Genomic DNA, 20,060 nt, shown 5'->3' on the forward strand with positions numbered 1-20,060 from the left:
TCCCCCCAGCGAACCACGAGCCTCCACGGTTTTGTATTGAAGTCAATGTACCCAGAGGAGTAATGATCAATTATTTGGTGATATGAATATATTTAGAATAGTTTTATCTAAAAATAATGACTTTTTTAATGTTTCACTATTTTTATTTGTATGAAATTCACTGAGGATGGTCCTCCCCTTCCTCCTCTGAGAAGCCTCCACTGGTACATACAGTCAGTATAGAGGTAAGTATTTTGTTAAACAGGGATGTCTGTGAATAATAATGTACTTTATTATAATAAATTGTCACCATCCACCTATAACTACATGGTTTTAACTGGACTATCTTGAATTCTTTAGGGCCAGAAGTTTTTTACTGACCATGTGACCTAACCATGAATAAAAAATAAAAAAAACTCCTGTCACTGTTTTGATGTAGCACAACTCTATGAAGTTAAATCGTTGCAATACCAAGCTCTACCAGCAGAGGGATCGTGGTGCCGGTGCTTTGAGCAGGGGTGACCTCAGCCTTCTCAGCTATCATAGCGATTTGGGAGGAGTCTGCAAAGCACAAAACATAACACACCGTTACAATTGTACACACTGAAAACTGCAACTATTTAAACTATATAAAGAAACTATATATTCTTCTTCTATACAATGACGTGTTAGAAATTGTTACACACTTAAAGTAATGGGATCCCCAAAAGCATTTGTATAACATGATTTGTGTTCTATAACACTGAGTTTTCTGTCACTAATCATGTTAACATCTTGGGTACTAGAGTATAACTGTGACATTATGCACTAATGTCTCAAACAAAGAATAACAACAACACACACACACGTCCCCTCTCATCTCCTATAGTACAGACTGTCATTGATAGGCAGCCCAGACAGGTCGATCCAGTTACTGTGTCTCTCCAGTGAGACAGCATGCCTTAATTATGGATTAATTGTGTCATTAGCACATTTCTGCTGTTGGCGGCACATTGATCCTGTCAAGGTTAATTACTGGAACATGCTTATTTTCTGACAGCCTCAGCAGCAGGCTGTCGCGCAAACACTGGGGTTCACACACACACACGCTGGCATTCACACACACAGCATTTGCTCAAACACACACACACAAACCATTCGCTTACACACACGCTCTCTCACCACATGTCTGTCTGTCAGGCTCTCTCACCACCTGCCTGTCTGTCTCTCTCACCACCTGTCTGTCTGTCTGTCTGTCTCTCTCACCACCTGTCTGTCTGTCAGTCTCTCTCACCACCTGTCTGTCTGTCTCTCTCACCACCTGTCTGTCTGTCTGTCTCTCTCACCACCTGTCTGTCTGTCAGTCTATTTCACCACCTGTCTGTCTGTCTCTCTCACCACCTGTCTGTCTGTCTGTCTCTCTCACCACCTGTCTGTCTGTCAGTCTCTCTCACCACCTGTCTGTCTGTCTGTCTGTCTGTCAGTCTCTCTCACTACCTGTCTGTCTGTCTGTCTGTCTGTCTGTCTGTCTGTCTGTCTGTCAGTCTCTCTCACCACCTGTCTGTCTGTCTCTCTCACCACCTGTCTGTCTGTCTGTCTCTCTCACCACCTGTCTGTCTGTCAGTCTCTCTCACCACCTGTCTGTCTGTCTGTCTGTCTGTCTGTCTGTCTGTCTGTCTGTCTGTCTGTCTGTCTGTCTGTCAGTCTCTCTCACTACCTGTCTGTCTGTCTGTCTGTCTGTCTGTCTGTCTGTCTGTCTGTCTGTCTATCTCACCACCTGTCTGTCTGTCTGTCTGTCTGTCTGTCTGTCTGTCTGTCAGTCAGTCTCTCTCACCACCTGTCTGTCTGTCTGTCAGTCAGTCTCTCTCACCACCTGTCTGTCTGTCCGACTCTCTCACCACCTGTCTGTCTGTCCGACTCTCTCACCACCTGTCTGTCTGTCTGTCTCTCTCACCACCTGTCTGTCTGTCTGTCTCTCTCACCACCTGTCTGTCTGTCTGTCTGTCTGTCTTCTCTCTCACCACCTGTCTGTCTGTCTCTCTCACCACACAGTACATAGCACTCATGCCATGGACATGACACATAGGGCTGGCACAATAACTGTATAACTGTGTAACCGACGGTTATGGATGAAGACCATCATGAAAATAAAATAACCATCATAACAGTTGTTGTTTGTTGTGTGTGGAACAAACAGCTGACTGAAGACGGGACGGCCGGGCATTCATGCGGTTGAGTCCGATTCTGCGGTAACATGGACTCTTAACAACGTGATGAAACTTTGTTGCTCCTTGCTGAAACAAGCAAGGTGTTGTAGCAAATGAGTCTTCAGTTGCCAAGGCAACACCCCTCCCTCCCTGCAGCAGCATCAGCACACATAGAAATAGAATGAATAGAACGGGCATCCCCATTCAAGTCAATGATGACATAATGGCTGGACTGGCGGCCATTGCGAGTGTACCCATAGCTGCAAAGAAGGAAGAAAAGCAGGAAGTAAAAGCAAGAAGTGTACCCATCAATATGTGCTGTGATTTGTTGATTCAACTCAACTGACATTACAAAAAATACAATGCACAACATCATTTACAATTACATTTACATTTTTGTCATTTAGCAGACGCTCTTATCCAGAGCGACTTACAGTTAGTGAATACATATTTTTTTATACTGGCCCCCCGTGGGAATTGAACCCACAACCCTGGCGTTGCAAACGCCATGCTCTATCAACTGAGCTACATCCCTGCCGGCCATTCCCTCCCCTACCCTGGTCGACGCTGGGCCAATTGTGCGCCGCCCATGAGTCTCCCGGTCGCGGCCGGCTGCGACAGAGCCTGGATTCGAACCAGGATCTCTAGTGGCACAGTTAGCACTGCGATGCAGTGCCTTAGACCACTGCGCCACTCAGGAGTGTGGAATGAACATTCCACATTACCATGGAAATTATTGCATCACAATACCAGGCAGCCATTACAAGTGTACGCATGGGTTTAACAGTCAAATTGCCAGGGTTAGAGGTTCCAAGCCCGTTCTATTCATTCTATTTATATGGCAGCACATGCAGTCAGGAGACGAGAGTATGTGCGTCTTAAAAAAAGAAAATCTGTCATCAAGGCAAAGGGTGGCTAGTTGAAGAATCTCAAATATAAAATATATTTAGATTTGTTAAACACTTTTTTGGTTACTACATGATTCCATATGTGTTATTTCATAGTTTAGATGTCATCACTATTATTCTACAATGTAGAAAATAGTACAAATAAAGAAAAACCCTTGAATGAGTAGGTGTTCTAAAACTTTTTACTGGTACTGTATGTATACTTATTTTTTTGCTATTCAAATGGTTATTGCGGTGACCGTGGTCATTTGGCTGGCCAATAAACGTCCTCCAAAATTCCATGACCATCACAGCCCTAATGACACATACACACACCCTTCACAGACAAAAACACACACACTTCACAGACAATCACACACACACTCTTCACACACAGACAAACACACACACACACACACACACACACACACACACACACACACACAACCTTCACAGACAATAACACACACACGCACACACAAGCACATACACATTCTCTCACCTGCAACGCAATCCTCTCACACTGACAGTCCAGCATCCAGCCAAGCCAACTAATCTAATATCAAAGCAGCCAACAAACATGAACAGTAATATTCTCCAAGCCCCCCAGGCCTGCCTACTCTCTCTGAACCTCTCTGGTCCCTCTCATTGACCGTGGCTTAGACTGTGGTTATGACCAAACCCATGACCGAGCCCCAGACCCAACCCCTGTCCATGGCTGTGACTCTGAGTGAACCTTTGTGTGCAACTTGGGCCTGGCTCTGGGATGAAGCAGATGTGGTAGAGGTTGACACAGAAGTGGATGGTCTCCTTGTCCTGCATTGAGGGCTCAATGTCGCTGGAGTTGGACAGAGAGCTGAGGACCACCACCATGGCACAGCGCTCCACCCTCAACGCACGCAGGTCTGCCCCACATAAAGGAGAGCCCTGGGGACGAAATGGGTGAGGGGACAGCGGGAGACAGGCAAGGCTATAGGACTGTAATGTTGGTCAATACCTCCTAGGCACCTCTTCCAACTCTACGTAGTTAGCCTCATTAGTAGGTATTATAGCAATAGAGTATCCTAGCCTATGCCGGTCATTTGTGTCAGCAAAAATACACGTTTCGGTTGAATAATGGATAGATTTAAGATCTATTCTAGAGTATTCCAACATGTCCAGAGACTCACCGGCATGAAGTAGATGTTGGGGAAGTATTGTATGTTGGGCCACTCCCTTCTGAAGTAATGTGGGTCTCCCAGGAAGACCACGGTCCTCAGCTCTGGAGCCGTCAGGCTGCTGGCCCTCAGAGGCATCATGAAGTCCCCCAGACCCAGCAGGCTGGAGCCCTCATCCCCAAACACACACACCACCACCATGTGGTCCTGCAGCGCCAGGGTACTCGCACTCTGTCTGGTCTGAGGAGAGGACACACACACACAGACACACACAGACACGACTGATTATGTTTATTATGTTATTATTACATGCATTTATTCTATCTGGCTAAGGAAGTTCTAGCTGGCTAGGTTCTAGTAAGGTAGTGCTCGTGTTTGAGAAGGTGAGTGTATGTCTAATTGCCTCGATGTCCCAGTCTTACCAGACAGAGGTCCTGCAGGGGAACAGGCCTGTAAAGTCCAGCCTCACCTCTTCCAGCTGCTCCTGTTGCTCCCTCACACGCTCCCTCTCTCGAAGAGTCTCTCCCTCTGGACTACAGCAGAGAGAAAACACCCACACACAAGCCTCAGAGAGTGTGGGGAAGAAAGAGTTGAGGGAGAGAGGACAGGGGAGGCACACACACACACTGTCCAACCACTCTGGATGTCAAGAGTACAAGAGGAAAGGTATTCACTAGGGTAGTGGAATCACAGATCACAGAGAGACAGAAAGGGTGGGGAGACAGGATAGAGAGGGAGATAGAGGGGGGAGCGAGCGAGCGAGCGAGAGAGAGCAGGGTACTTTGATTTATTTTGGCTGTAATCTGCTCACTAACTCATCTCCTGACAGCGCTATCTCCTCTCTCTGGGGAGCTGGCCCATTTATCAGCCTGTCAATCACAGCCTGCTATTCTACTGTGCTCAGCTGTCCAGGACCTTACTGCTTGCCTGCACTAGGCAGCCACTACTAATGCCAGGACACACTGATGTTACACACACTAGGGGTGTGTGTGTGTGTGTGTGTGTGTGTGTGTGTGTGTGTGTGTGTGTGTGTGTGTGTGTGTGTGTGGTAGATATATCATAGTGAGTGGTAAATAAAGTACTTGTCTCAGCATGTTCAAAACGAACCTATTCCTGTTTAGAAGGGTGTGATTTCTCACCTGAAGGGCAGAACTCCCAGTGATGGCCATCTGAAGCCTAGACTCAAGGTGGAGGTGTGAGATGAGACTGATGGCAGGCACATACACACACACAGAGAGAGATGAGAAACACACAGATGAGAGAGTCTTGCAGGTCAGAAACACTCATGGGTGGCAGACAGACTCATTTGAGACAGAGGGATGATGGTGACAGACAGCCATTCTGAGTCTCTGCCCTGTGTGAGTGGTGTAATGAGGCGAACAGGACAGAGAGGCACTTGGTGCTTTGTAATAATATAAGCCCAGCTCAACTGCCTCGAGGACAAGCCTGGCTTTTCAGCACAGCGGAGAAACATGTGGGATGAGGACTCCACCTAGAGGAGGAGTTGGAGGCTGCACCCTCTCTGCACCTCTCAAGAGTCGTCTCCGTAGCTTTGCTTCTTGTGAAACTGAGGTTAGTACTAAAAAGGTGACCATAGTAGGCTTGTTTGGGTCACTGTATGGATATCTTACCATCTTTCTGCTCAGTGCACCAGCAGGGTCGCATCCTGGACAAATCCTTGATGTCGCTGTGACACACAGAGCAGTACATACTCGCCCTGACAAACACACACACACATATACATGAAAGTGACTACCATGAATACTTCCACTCCCTACATACAGATACCTTTGAATAAAGACTCTAGCTAATTAGCTAATATTAGAGTGGAAGAGTTACAGCACTCTTCCAAACAACAAAACAACTTTAACAGGCATGCAGCAGCCCTCCACAAAACCACAGTCAATGTGTCAAATAATGAAATAAGCATTATAAAACTGTACTATGCTGCAGCCGCCGCCGCCGCGACCGCTACCACCACCACCACCACCACCGCCACGACCGCCACCACCGCCGCCACCACCACCACCGCGACCGCCACCACCGCCGCCACCGCCGCCGCCACCGCCGCAACCGCCGCGACCGCCACCACCGCCGCCACCGCCACCACCGCCACCACCGCCACCACCGCCGCCGCAACCGCCGCCACCGCCACCGCCGCAACCGCCGCGACCGCCACCACCGCCACCACCACCGCCGCCACCGCCACCGCCACCACCGCCATCGCCGCAACCGCCGCGACCGCCACCACCGCCGCTACCACCACCACCGCCGCTACCACCACCACCACCACCACCATTGCTAATACTACACTCTGATACTCAATCCCAATCAACAACAACCTCAGAGACAGACAGACAGAGACAGATAGACAGAGAGGAGAGAGAGACAGAGAGTAGGTCAGTTAGGCTATTTGATTAGATCATATGTCTCTCTATAGCTATGTCTCCATACTAGCGGACAGACAGACTGACTTGCTGGCCTGAGTGAAGGACATCCCTATGAAGGAGGTGGACAGGTGCTCTGTATATATCTCATTGTAGAGGCCCTCTCTGTACAGATTCTGCCAGCTGTCTCCATCCCGCTGTAAAGCACAATGGCAACAGAGATTCAGTGGGCAGGAATTGCCTATGCCCTTATTTGGGATCTGACCAAAAGTAGTGTCAGAGTCTGGTATAGCAGTTAAAGCTCCTGACTTCGGACCACATACCCCCTGGCGACAGGGGTTGGAGCCCTGTCTGGGCCACTATATTTTCTATATCCCCCTCTGCTGTCCCTTTCTGCTTAAAAAATAAATACAAAATACTTGGGGCATCAAAATTCCAATATCCTTTAAACAATTGAGCACTTTATTGTTGACATACCTCGATGTCGCTCTGCATGGTGAACAGGTTGGCCAGAAGGGTGGAGAGGCCTGGCACCAGGCAGCTCTGAGACATGAAGCCCAGTTTGAGCTCTGCCAGGCAGATCACCGCATCACCTCAACTCCAGTCCCAGTTATGAACATTCTGCAGGAAGGCCTGTGGGGCACACACACACACACACACACACACACCATCCAGCAACAGCAGCCATAGACTTGTCTGTAAGACTTGTAGAAATCACGGACTACCTGTGTCGAGCACCTGCCGCTTTGCCCTCCCACATACCAAGTGCCCTTTTGGGTGGTGGTCAAATAATTTCAGACATGAATGCAACGCAACGCACTTCACAGGAAAAAATATAAATAAAAAACAATAAAAATACAAACTTAAATATTTACTACACAACAAACATAAGAGGATAAAAAGCAAAATAATAACAATACAAACTGAACAACTAAAAAGCACCCTGAGGAAAAGCACAGCTAAAAATATATATTTTAAATATGTCCACAGTTCCGGCCCCCCTCAGATTCTCTGGCAGGCTATTCCAGAGGCTGGGGGCATAGTAACTAAAGGCTGCCTCTCCATGCCTCTTGGTCCTAGGCTTTGGGATAGTTAAAAGGCCAGTGCCAGAGGACCTGAGAGACCTACTGGGTACATAACTCAAAAGCATGTCTGACATGTATTGGGGTGCACAATCGTGGATTTATTTAAAAACCAATAGAAGAATCTTAAAATGAATTCTAAAACTCAGAGGAAGCCAGTGCAGAGACCTTAAAACCGGTGTCATATGTGCTCTCCGTCTGGTCTTGGTCAGTACCCATGCTGCAGCCAATGGCATTCTTGGGTAGACCAGACAAGAGAGCATATAAAAGCATGAATGAGTCTCTCTGTATCAGTCTGAGAAAGAAACGTCCACACCTTGGCAATGTTCCTCAGGTGGTAAAAAGCTATTTTGTTCACGTTCCTAATGTGTGATTCAAAATTGAGTTCAGAATCTAAAATGACACCTACGTTTTTTTACCAAGTGTTTAATCTTTATTGCTGTGATTTTAAATGTACGGCCAGATTCTCTCCCTGTGCTTTGGCTCCAATAATAAGTACCTCAGTCTTGTCTTGATTTCGCTGGAGTAAGTTGTGAGCCATCCAAGTATTTAAATCACTGATATAGTCTAATAATTTGTCTATGGAGTTAAAATCCTCTGGTGACACAGAAATGTAAAATTGTGTATCGTCTGCGTAGCAGTGAAAATCAATGCCGTGCTTTCTAATAACGCTGCCAAGGGGTAACATACAGTGCCCTCCGTAATTATTGGGACACTAAAGCATTTTCTTCTTCTTTTGGCTCTAATGTTTGGATTTGAAAACAAACAATGACTATGAGGTTAAAGTGCAGACTGTCTGCTTTAATTTGAGGGTATTTTCCCATATTTGTGAACCGTTTAGAAATTACACCACTTTTTGTTTTAGGGGAGCTAAAGTATTGAGACAAATTTACTTATATGTGTATTAAAGTAGTAAACTTTAAATATTTGGTCTCATATTCATTGCGCGCAATGACTACATCAAGCTTGTGACTCTACAAATTTGTTGGATGCATTTGCTGTTTGTTTTGGTTGTGTTTACGATTATTTTGTTCCCAATTGAAATGAATGGAAAATAATGTATTGTCATTTTGAAGTCACTTTTATTGTAAATAAGAATATAATGTTTCTAAGCACTTCTACATGAATGTGGATGCTACCATGATTACGGATAATCCTGAATGAATGGTGAATAATGATGAGTGAGAAAGTTAGACGCACAAATATCATACTCACCCAAAAATGCTAACCTCCCCTGTTATTGTAATGGTGAGAAGTTAGCATGTTTTGGGAATATGATACACTACATGACCAAAAGTATGTGGACTGGACACCTGCACATCGAACATCTCATTCCAAAATCATGGGCATTAACATGGAGTTGGTCCCCCCTTTGCTGCTATAACAGCCTCCACTCTTCTGTGAAGGCTTTCCACTAGATGTTGGAACATTGCTGAGGGGATTTGCTTCCATTCAGCCACAAGAGCATTAATGACATTGGGCACTGATGTTGGGCGATTAGGACTGGCTTGCAGTTGGCGTTCCAATGCATCCCAAAGATGTTCGATGGGGTTGAGGTCAGGCCTCTGTGCAGGCCAATCAAGTTCATCCACACCGATCTCGATGAAGCAACATCAACAATAGAGGATATGTCAGTAGAAAGCCCCTTCGTAACAACTAGGTCCAGAGTATGGCTGCGGTTATGGGTGGGCCCAGTAACATGTTGGATAAAGTCCAAAGAGCTCAAACGATTCAATAGCCTTGGAGTCAGTCTCTTTGTCAACATGAATATTAAAATCTCCCAACACAATGATTTTTATCATAGTTCTCAAGAAAAAAAGACAATAGTTCAGATAAATCAGTAAAGAAAGTGGGGCAGTGCTTTGGTGGCATATATTGGTATAATGTTGTTTAATTTATACAGTATTTGTCGTTGTTGTTCTGAACCCACTGCCCCCAAGTCGTCGTGAGGTTGTCAAGTTCCCCCCCGTCCGTCCGTCCATCCATCCGTCCGTCGGCTGGTTGCGCCTATTGGTCTGCCTTGTATGGAACTTGCGCGCACACGGTTGTGCCCGTTTCCCAGTCTGCCCTGTACTAACATGCATGGCTCACCGGTCGAGTGTAAATATCAACAGTACTGGCACAGCAGCTGCAGCATAACATTTGATTAACATTGGATAACAAATTATTTACATCATCATCAATATTGGGTCTGGTTGGCTGATACGCGCAGCAGAAAGACATAAGAAGCGGATGCATCTACGACCCTCCGACCGAACTCCATGGATTTTTCAGTCGGGAGTTACACATGTACAGTTGAAGTTGGAAGTTTGCATACACATTAGCCAAATACATTTAAACTCAGTTTTTCACAATTCCTGACATTTAATCCTAGTAACAATTCCCTGTTTTAGGTCAGTTAGGATCACCACTTTATTTTAAGAATGTGAAATGTCAGAATAATAGTAGAGAGAATGATTTATTTCAGCTTTTATTTCTTTCATCACATTCCCAGTGGGTCAGAAGTTTACATACACTCAATTAGTATTTGGTAGCATTGCCTTTCAATTGTTTAACTTGGATCAAATGTGTCGGGTAGCCTTCCACAAGCTTCCCACAATAAGTTTGGTGAATTTTGGCCCATTCCTCCTGACAGAGCTGGTGTAACTGAGTCAGGTTTGTAGGCCTCTTTGCTCGCACACGCTTTTTCAGTTCTGGCCACAAATGTTCTATAGGATTGAGGTCAGGGCTTTGTGATGGCCACTCCAATACCTTTACTTTGTTGTCCTTAAGCCATTTTGCCACAACTTTGGAAGTATGCTTGGGGTCATTGTCCATCTGGAAGACCCATTTGTGACCAAGCTTTAACTTCCTGACTGATGTCTTGAGATGTTGCTTCAATAAATCAACATAATTTTCCTTCCTCATGATTCCATCTATTTTGTGAAGTGCACCAGTCCCTCCTGCAGCAAAGCACCCCCACAGCATGATGCTGCCACCCCCGTGCTTCACGGTTGGGATGGTGTTCTTCGGCTTGCAAGCCACCCCCTTTTTCTTCCAAACATAACGATGGTCATTATGGCCAAACAGTTCTATTTTTGTTTCATCAGACCAGAGGACATTTCTCCAAAAAGTAAGATCTTTCTCCCCATGTGCATTTGCAAACCATAGTCTGTCTTTTTTATGGCGGTTTTGGAGCAGTGGCTTCTTCCTTGCTGAGCAGCCTTTCAGGTTATGTCAATATAGGACTCGTTTTACTGTGGATATACAGTGGGGAGAACAAGCATTTGATACACTGCCAATTTTGCAGGTTTTCCTACTTACACAGCATGTAGAGGTCTGTAATTTTTATCATAGGTACACTTCAACTGTGAGAGACGGAATCTAAAACAAAAATCCAGAAAATCACATTGTATGATTTTTAAGTTTTTAATTTGCATTTTATTGCATGACATAAGTATTTGATCACCTACCAACCAGTAAGAATTCCGGCTCTCACAGACCTGTTAATTTTTCTTTAAGAAGCCCTCCTGTTCTCCACTCATTACCTGTATTAACTGCACCTGTTTGAACTCGTTACCTGTATAAAAGACACCTGTCCACACACTCAATCAAACAGACTCCAACCTCTCCACAATGGCCAAGACCAGAGAGCTGTGTAAGGACTTTAGGGAAAAAATGGTAGACCTGCACAAGGCTGGGATGGGCTACAGGACAATAGGCAAGCAGCTTGGTGAGTAGGCAACAACTGTTGGCACAATTATTAGAAAATGGAAGAAGTTCAAGATGACGGTCAATCAACCTCGGTCTGGGCCTCCATGCAAGATCTCACCTCGTGGGGCATCAATGATCATGAGGAAGGTGAGGGATCAGCCCAGTACTACACGGCAGGACCTGGTCAATGACCTGAAGAGAGCTGGGACCACAGTCTCAAAGAAAACCATAAGTAACACACTACGCCATCATGGATTAAAATCCTGCAGCGCACGCAAGGTCCCCCTACTCAAGCCAGCACATGTCCAGGCCCATCTGAAGTTTGCCAATGACCATCTGGATGATCCAGAGGAGGAATGGGAGAAGGTCATGTGGTCTGATGAGCAAAAATATAGCTTTTTGGTCTAAACTCCGCTCGCCGTGTTTGGAGGAAGAAGAAGGATGAGTACAACCCCAAGAACACCATCCCAACCGTGAAGCAAAGAAACATCATTCTTTGGGGATGTTTTTCTGCAAAGGGGACAGGACGACTGCACTGTATTTGGGGGAGGATGGATGGGGCCATGTATCGTGAGATCTTGTCCAACAACCTCCTTACCTCAGTAAGAGCATTGAAGATGGGTCGTGGCTGGGTCTTCCAGCATGACAATGACCTGAAACACACAGCCAGGGCAACTAAGGAGTGGCTCCGTTAGAAGCATCTCAAGGTCCTGGAGTGGCCTAGCCAGTCTCCAGACCTGAACCCAATAGAAAATCTTTGGAGGGAGCTGAAAGTCCGTATTGCCCAGCGACAGCCCCGAAACCTGAAGGATCTGGAGAAGGTCTGTATGGAGGAGTGGGCCAAAATCCCTGCTGCAGTGTGTGCAAACCTGGTCAAGACCTACAGGAAACATATGATCTCAGTAATTGTAAACAAAGGTTTCTGTACCAAATATTAAGTTCTGCTTTTCTGATGTATCAAATACTTATGTCATGCAATAAAATGCAAATGAATTACTTAAAAATCATACAATGTGATTTTCTGGATTTTTGTTTTAGATTCCGCCTCTCACAGTTGAAGTGTACCTATGATAAAAATTACAGACCTCTACATGCTTTGTAAGTAGGAAAACCTGCAAAATCGGCAGTGTATCAAATACTTGTTCTCCCCACTGTAGATACTTTTGTACCTGTTTCCTCCAGCATCTTCACAAGATCCTTTGATGTTGTTCTGGGATTGATTTGCACTTTTCGCACCAAAGTACGTTCATCTCTAGGAGACAGAAAGCGTCTCCTTCCTGAGCGGTATGACGGCTGCGTGGTCCCATGGTGTTTATACTTGCGTACTATTGTCTGTACAGATGTACGTGGTACCTTCAGGCGTTTGGAAATTGCTCCCAAGGATGAACCAGACTTGTGGAGGTCTACAATGTTTTTTTTCTGAGGTCTTGGCTGATTTCTTTTGATTTACCCATGATGTCAAGCAAAGAGGCACTGAGTTTGAAGGTAGGCCTTGAAATACATCCACAGGTACACCTCCAATTGACTCAAATTATGTAAATCAGCCTATCAGAACCTTCTAAAGCCATGACATCATTTTCTGGAATTTTCCAAGCTGTTTAAAGGCACAGTCAACTTAGTGTATGTAAACTTCTAACCCACTGGAATTGTGATACAGTGAATTATAAGTGAAGTAATCCGTCTGTAAACAATTGTGTCATGCACAAAGTAGATGTCCTAACCAACTTGCCAAAACTATAGTTTGTTAACAAGAAATGTGTGGAGTGGTTGAAAAACAAGTTTTAATGATTCCAACCTAAGTGTATGTAAACTTCCGACTTCAACTGTAGGTCCTGGGATGGCAGGAAGCTTGGCCCCAGTGTTGTACTGGGCCGTACGCACTACCCTCTGTAGCGCCTTACTGTCAGATGCAGAGCAGTTGCCATACCAGGCGTTGATGTAACCGGTCAGGATGCTCTCGATGGTGCAGCTGTGTAACTTTTTGAGGATCTGGGGACCCATGCCAAATCTTTTCAGTCTCCTGAGGGGGAAAAGGTGTTTTGTTGTGCCCTCTTCAGAACTGTCTTGGTGTGTTTGGACCATGATAGTTTGTTGGTGATGTGGACACCAAGGAACTTGAAACTCTCGACCTGCTCCACTTCAGTTCCGTCAATGTTAATGGGTGCCTGTTTGGCCCTCCTTTTCCTATAGTCCACGATCAGCTCCTTTGTCTTGCTTACATTGAGGGAGAGGTTGTTGTCCTGGCACAACACTGCCAGGTCTCTGACCTCACCCTATAGGCTGTCTCATCATTGTTGGTGATCAGGCCTACCACTGTTGTGTTAAACTTGATGATGGTGCTTGGCCACGCAGTTGTGGGTGAACAGGGAGCACAGGAGGGGACTAAGCACACACCCCTGAGAGGCCCCAGTGTTGAGGATCAGCGTGGAAGATGTGTTGTTGCCTACCCTTACCGCCTGTGGGCGGCCCGTCAGGAAGTCCAGGATCCAGTTGCAGAGGGAGGTGTTTAGTCCCAGGGTCCTTAGCTTAGTGATGAGCTTTGTGGGGACTATGGTGTTGAACGCTGAGCTGTAGTCAATGAACAGCATTCTCACATAGGTGTTCCTTTTGTCCAGGTGGGAAAGGGCAGTGTGGAGTGCAATTGAGATTGCATCATCTGTGGATCTGTTAGGGCGGTATGCGAATTGGAGTGGGTCTAGGGTTTCCGGCATGATGGTGTTGATGTGAGCCATGACCAGCCTTTCAAAGCACTTCATGGCTACCGACGTGATGGCTATGGGATCCAGTTGCAGAGGGAGGTGTTTAGTCCCAGGATCCTTAGCTTAGTGATGAGCTTTGAGGGCACTATGGTGTTGAATGCTGAGCTGTAGTCAATGAATAGCATTCCCACGTCAGTGCTACGGGTCGGTAGTCATTTAGGCAGGTTATCTTAGTGTCCTTGGGTACGGGGTCTATGGTGGTCTGCTTGAAATATGTTGGTATTAAAAACTCAGTCAGGGACATGTTGAAAATGTCAGTGAAGACACTTGCCAGTTGGTCAGCACATGCTCGGAGTACACGTCCTGGTAATCCGTCTGGCCCTGCGGCCTTGTGAATGTTGACCTGCTTAAAAGTCTTACTCACATTGGCTACGGAGAGCGTGATCACATAGTCATCCGGAACAGCTGGTGCTCTCATGCATGCTTCAGTGTTGCTTGCCTCGAAATGAGCATAGAAGTGGTTTAGCTCATCTGGAAGTCTTGTGTCACTGGGCGCGGCTGTGCTTCCCTTTGTAGTCTGTAATAGTTTTCAAGCCCTGCCACATCCGACGAGCATCAGAGCCGGTGTAGTACGATTAAGTCTTAGTCCTGTATTGACTCTTTGCCTGTTTGATGGTTCGTCGGAGGGCATAGCTGGATTTCTTATAAGCGTCCGTGTTAGAGTCCCGCTCTAGTGAACATACACTTTGTTTTGATCCCATCACCATGATATCATGCAACTCAACTCACTCAGTAGAGAGGATGATATAGGTGAGGATGGAGCCGACGTTGAAACAGAATATCAGCACCATCTGTTGAGACAGAGACTGGAAAGGGCAAGATATAAAATAGTAGGACTGAAGAAGAAAAACATAAGAGTACTCTTACTGCTCGTCTTGTGACTTACCAGGACTGTGCCAGGCAGATCTTGAACAGATATCATAGAGAAGGCCCATTCCTTCAAGGCATTCCTCAGATTGAACACTGGCTCCACACTAATGCTCTGCAACATCACAATAACAAGACATGGTAAAACTCTGCATTGAATACTCTACCTGTTCATAGGCCAGCACAGTGCACACCAGATTGACCTGTGATAACACTGAAGGTGTAGGCGTCAGTAACCTTATAGGTGTAGTATAGGCTTACATAACTCTCCCTTTGTCATCCACTACTCTTCCTTTCCATCTTATCTTTCTACATTCTCCCCTCACCTGTTTGTGTGCCCAGCAGGCCCGGCAGTGGGTGTGGGACATAGGAGGGTAAGTGTGGGAAATCTCCATGGGTCTGTGCAAATGCCTTTGTGCCACTGACCACCTTCCGGAGACACTTGAAACCCTACATCTTTAAGGAATACCTGGAATAGTATAAAGTAATCCTTCTTCCCCCACCCCCCATAATTTTTTTTTTTTTTAAAGGTGGTTGTCCCACTGGCTATCATAAGTTGAATGCACCAATTTGTAAGTCGCTCTGGATAAGATAATCTGCTAAATGATGTAAATGTAATTGTAAATGCCAGGCAATGCTGGGCGGGGGTGGTGTAGGTGTACATGGACGTCATGGAGCCAGTCGCCATTAGCTGTACCTTTCATTTTGAGGCCAAGAGAAATGTGTTAGTCTAATTTGGCATGTGTTTTAGTGTAATGGTTGTTTCAATCTAACGTGAACTAACTATAGATGTGGTATCCCTATGATGGCATCACATCTTTGGTAAATAAAGTATTTGCTAGTGCTCTGTTTTTGTGAAGCACGACTTAGTGGCTAACTGCCTTAGCTACTAGGTTAAAAACATTAGCTAGCTATCGTTTCAGAGGTTAACTAGCTAGCATAGAACTAGGATTGTGTGTGTACAAAAAGTTGAACTTTACAGGTCACTACAATATATTAAGTATTTATCTTAAAAACTCTTATAACAACCATAAACTTGATATGAATTCGACTGAAATGTATGATCATCATCAGATAGCTACCTGAAAGGGTCAATGTGACTAGCTAGTGCTTTTGTCATCCTCAAATCAGCTCGTGAAGATAGGTGGGCGGGGCTCATAAAAAGGGTTCCCCGATGACTGTACCTGGGGACTCCCTGGACAAGGTGTACAGTAATCCTAAAAACCTGTGGTTTCAAATCTAGAATAGAAACAATAAGAAACCAGTCCGTGTCTCCACAATAGGCGATATGCACAGGCGAGCATGACGTATTTCAGGTTAAATCTCAGGATGGATGTAAACTTCCGGTTATCGTAGAATGCTGTGCTACCGAATGCTAGCATTGAATGCTTGTCGTCAAAAACATCCGAAACGGTTAATTTTCGGCGTTGTTGTTGTTTATCTTAATGTTTATGTTAATGTTTTTACTTGTAATACTTTGTCTTGACTTATAACACGATGACGTGTAAACGTACGAAAGTGTCCTTTCAAAAACGTGATGACAGCTCTTCCAGCCATCACTGCTGTGTGCCGCAATGTACAGTGTCTGCCAGATGCAATTCTTCTGTTAGTTTTTTTACTTTTCCCAAAGACAATGAATTACATAAACAGTGGGTGATTAACATTCGACGAGTCAACTTTCTTACAACAAACACACGAGTCTGCAGCCGACACTTTCTAAGTGAAGATGTGATAGAGCCTCCGACTCCAGCTGGGCGCAGACGTCTGAAGAAGGGAGCTGTTCCAGTGCTGTTTCAATGGAACAATTTTAGTCTTCCAGCCCCACGGCCCGGAGTTTGGGAAAGGACCGAGCGTCCCAACACAGAAACCATGAATGATCCGTCTGTGGAATTGGACTGTCCTCCTGACCATGACTACTGCAACAGTACTGAAACTGCTGTGCTGGATATGTCCCTTGACCACAATGAAGAACTTAGTGTAGAGATAGCAAGGCTCCGAAATCAAATTGAGGAGATAACTATCAGCAGCAAGTTCTGCTTGGAGCGGTTTGCTGGATCTGATGATGACATAAGGTTTTTCACATGGTAAATTAAAATGTCCAATGTGTTTAATATAATAATATATAGGCCTATGTATTTGAGCTGTCAACAATGACTAGTATTATTATCTGTTTAAATGTTGCATGTGTGATGTGTGTTGTTGTAAGCTACTGGAAACCTTGAATATGTTACTGTCATTGCAGTCATCAAGTCAGGAAAAAGTAGTAATCTCATTATTGTTTACATTTCAAACCAAACTCCAATTTGTTTACAACAGACCCAACAACAAAGCATGGCAATTCCCACTCAGTTACCCTGGTCTGTATTAGGCTACCACTGTTCAGCTATCGTGAAAACCACTAAAGTTCTAAAGTGTTCTCTTAGCAATGGCATTCAAAGCTGTGGTAACATTAAATGAGTAAAACGTGTTGATCGGAACCTTGAACAAATTCAACAGAACTTTGAACGTGTCACTTAATCTAGTCCTACTCTCAGCTGGTGTGGTGGCTTTAGTTTCTTCATTGAGCGGTAGCAGTGGGCTCTCACAGAGATCTCATTTGTAGCCCTGTTTTTACCTTATACTTTCATAAAAGTACAAACACATGAAGTGAGAGGTATATACACATGATTAAACTTTATTTAAAGCATGATTAACCTGAAGCAGGACGGAGTCATGACTTAAAACACCAAAGCAAGGCTTCTAGCTCAGGCTAGCTAGCGTTAGCATATTACCTTCAAAGTTGCAAAGAAAATAAGAAAAGTAAAATGTGAAGCCTTTATACAGTTTGTTACATGGTGTCATACTGGATGTCCGGACGACCCTCCGTATATCATTAACAGATACTTTAGGCAACTCCAGCAAACACCTTGTAAACTATATCTCTGCCATCATAACGGTCTACTGTCACTGTCTAATGTTTTTTTCCGGAATCCGGAAATGTCCAAGCTTCCTTACGCCAATGCGGAAGTGATGCGTGCATAGAGCCTATACCCCCAATCCAGCAGGTGGTGGTAATACACCATCCGGTTTACACTCCGACATAAAACCCAACTATGGAACGCTGTTTGGGTCTTTGCGTGTCAAAAAATGACAATTAATTTGTCACGTCAAATAACACAATTCTATTAAAGAATGTTGTGTGTGCAGAATTTTCACATGCAAGCCAAGCGCCACCACTACGACCAGTAGCACTGTCAAAGCGATACAAAAAAAAGTCTGCAAACAAGCACACACTCACCGGCCACGATGTGTTAACAATAACGCGTTGGTAATATGGTATTATTTGTTCGACCGAATGGGAAAACGTCTGTGTGAGCATTTTAAGTAAGAGCAGGATCAAAAATGTTTGCAAATATATTGGATACAGATGTTATTAGAAACTTCCGGGGTAACTAGCTAGTTTTAGCGTGGTACCCACCAATGCAAGCAACCTGGAAACAATGACCAGTAGAAACTGCAGTCATTTTCAATATTCTTAGCAATGATTTAGGAATCCATGTGAGTAAGTATTAGCTAGGTAGCCACTTGTTGTTCTCCTATGGAAATCGAACTTCAGTTCATGACAATACCTAGTTAGCCAGCTACTTAACCCTGTTGCCCAAAGCTAACGTTATAAGCAGCCAGCTAGCTTCAGTGAGGCTTAACCGGACCGGGTTATGTGTTGTGAAGGTAGCCACAATAAGGATTAGCCACAATAGTGGAATTTGCGGTTCGCCTTCAAAAAGTCCCCCTTTGAGGTGACGCGAATGGTTACTATTGGTGGAATCATGCCATAATGTTAAACAAGGTTGGAATGTGGAGCAATGAAATGTGGTATCAGTCTACTCGGTGACACCCACAGAACACAACTGTGAAGAGTTTACGCAAATATTAGTATCGTAGCTCTTATTGCAGGACTTTGGCTGTGGGAAATCACCTCCCCAGTCAGCCTATTGTGCGTATTGACATTCAAATTGCACCGTACAGCCTTACTTAAGGATTTGGGATGAATGAAATTGGGTATCAATCTACTCAGTACCCAAGTGCTTTTTTCCCAATGTCCTCGTCAGATTTATCAGACTCCAAAACATCCTCTGGAATACTGTTCAATACACATAGTAGGTTGACTGGTACAATAAATGTGGCTCAATGGTGTTCATAATTTGTGTCTTAGCGTGTCAAAAAAAGATAAACGTCAAATAAACTTGTTGACCAAACAGCACCTGAAGGTACAACCAAATATTTATAACTAACCCAAGATAGTTAATCTGTCGTTTTCAATGGGAGCAAATTAAGCATAGTGGGCAGAACAAGCAAGGAGGTGGGCAGCCAAGCACGAGCTAGCAAGATCCTATTGGCGCGTTCTAGCATGTACTTGCATATTTCCGTTAGGGAACGCCTTCTCTGTTTGCGCCTGTTGAATAACTCAATTCGCCCTTGCACTCCTTGTAAACAACGACATTTTCAGAAACTTTGGCAAAGCATCATGTCTACAAAACGTTGTGCATTCTGTTACTAACACATTCTAGTTTTGGGAGCAGAAACCTGTATTGAAATCGGGCTTTTCTTCGATTAGAAAATAAGCAGAAAGTCGGCCCAGTTCCATATTGCCACTGGGCTTCCTCCAATGTTACATATAAACCCAAATCATTGGCTCTCTCTCCTAACCATGTTTGGTGGGGAGTGGAAATTCCAACCGGATGCTTCAGATTTATACATCTGGTGAAACATCTGGCTCCTTGTTCTGTGGTACAACTACATTTACATTTACATTTTAGTCATTTAGCAGACGCTCTTATCAAGAGCGACTTACAGTTAGTGAATACATCTCTTTTTTTTTATACTGGCCCCCCGTGGGAAACGAACCCACAACCCTGGCGTTGCAAACGCCATGCTCTATCAACTGAGCTACATCCCTGCCGGCCATTCCCCCCCCTACCCTGGACGACGCTGGGCCAATTGTGCGCCGCCCATGAGCCTCCCGGTCGCGGCCGGCTGCGACAGAGCCTGGATTCGAACCAGGATCTCTAGTGGCACAGTTAGCA

The sequence above is a fragment of the Coregonus clupeaformis genome, chromosome 18, assembly GCF_020615455.1.
Source record: "Coregonus clupeaformis isolate EN_2021a chromosome 18, ASM2061545v1, whole genome shotgun sequence".
NCBI lineage: Eukaryota > Metazoa > Chordata > Actinopteri > Salmoniformes > Salmonidae > Coregonus > Coregonus clupeaformis.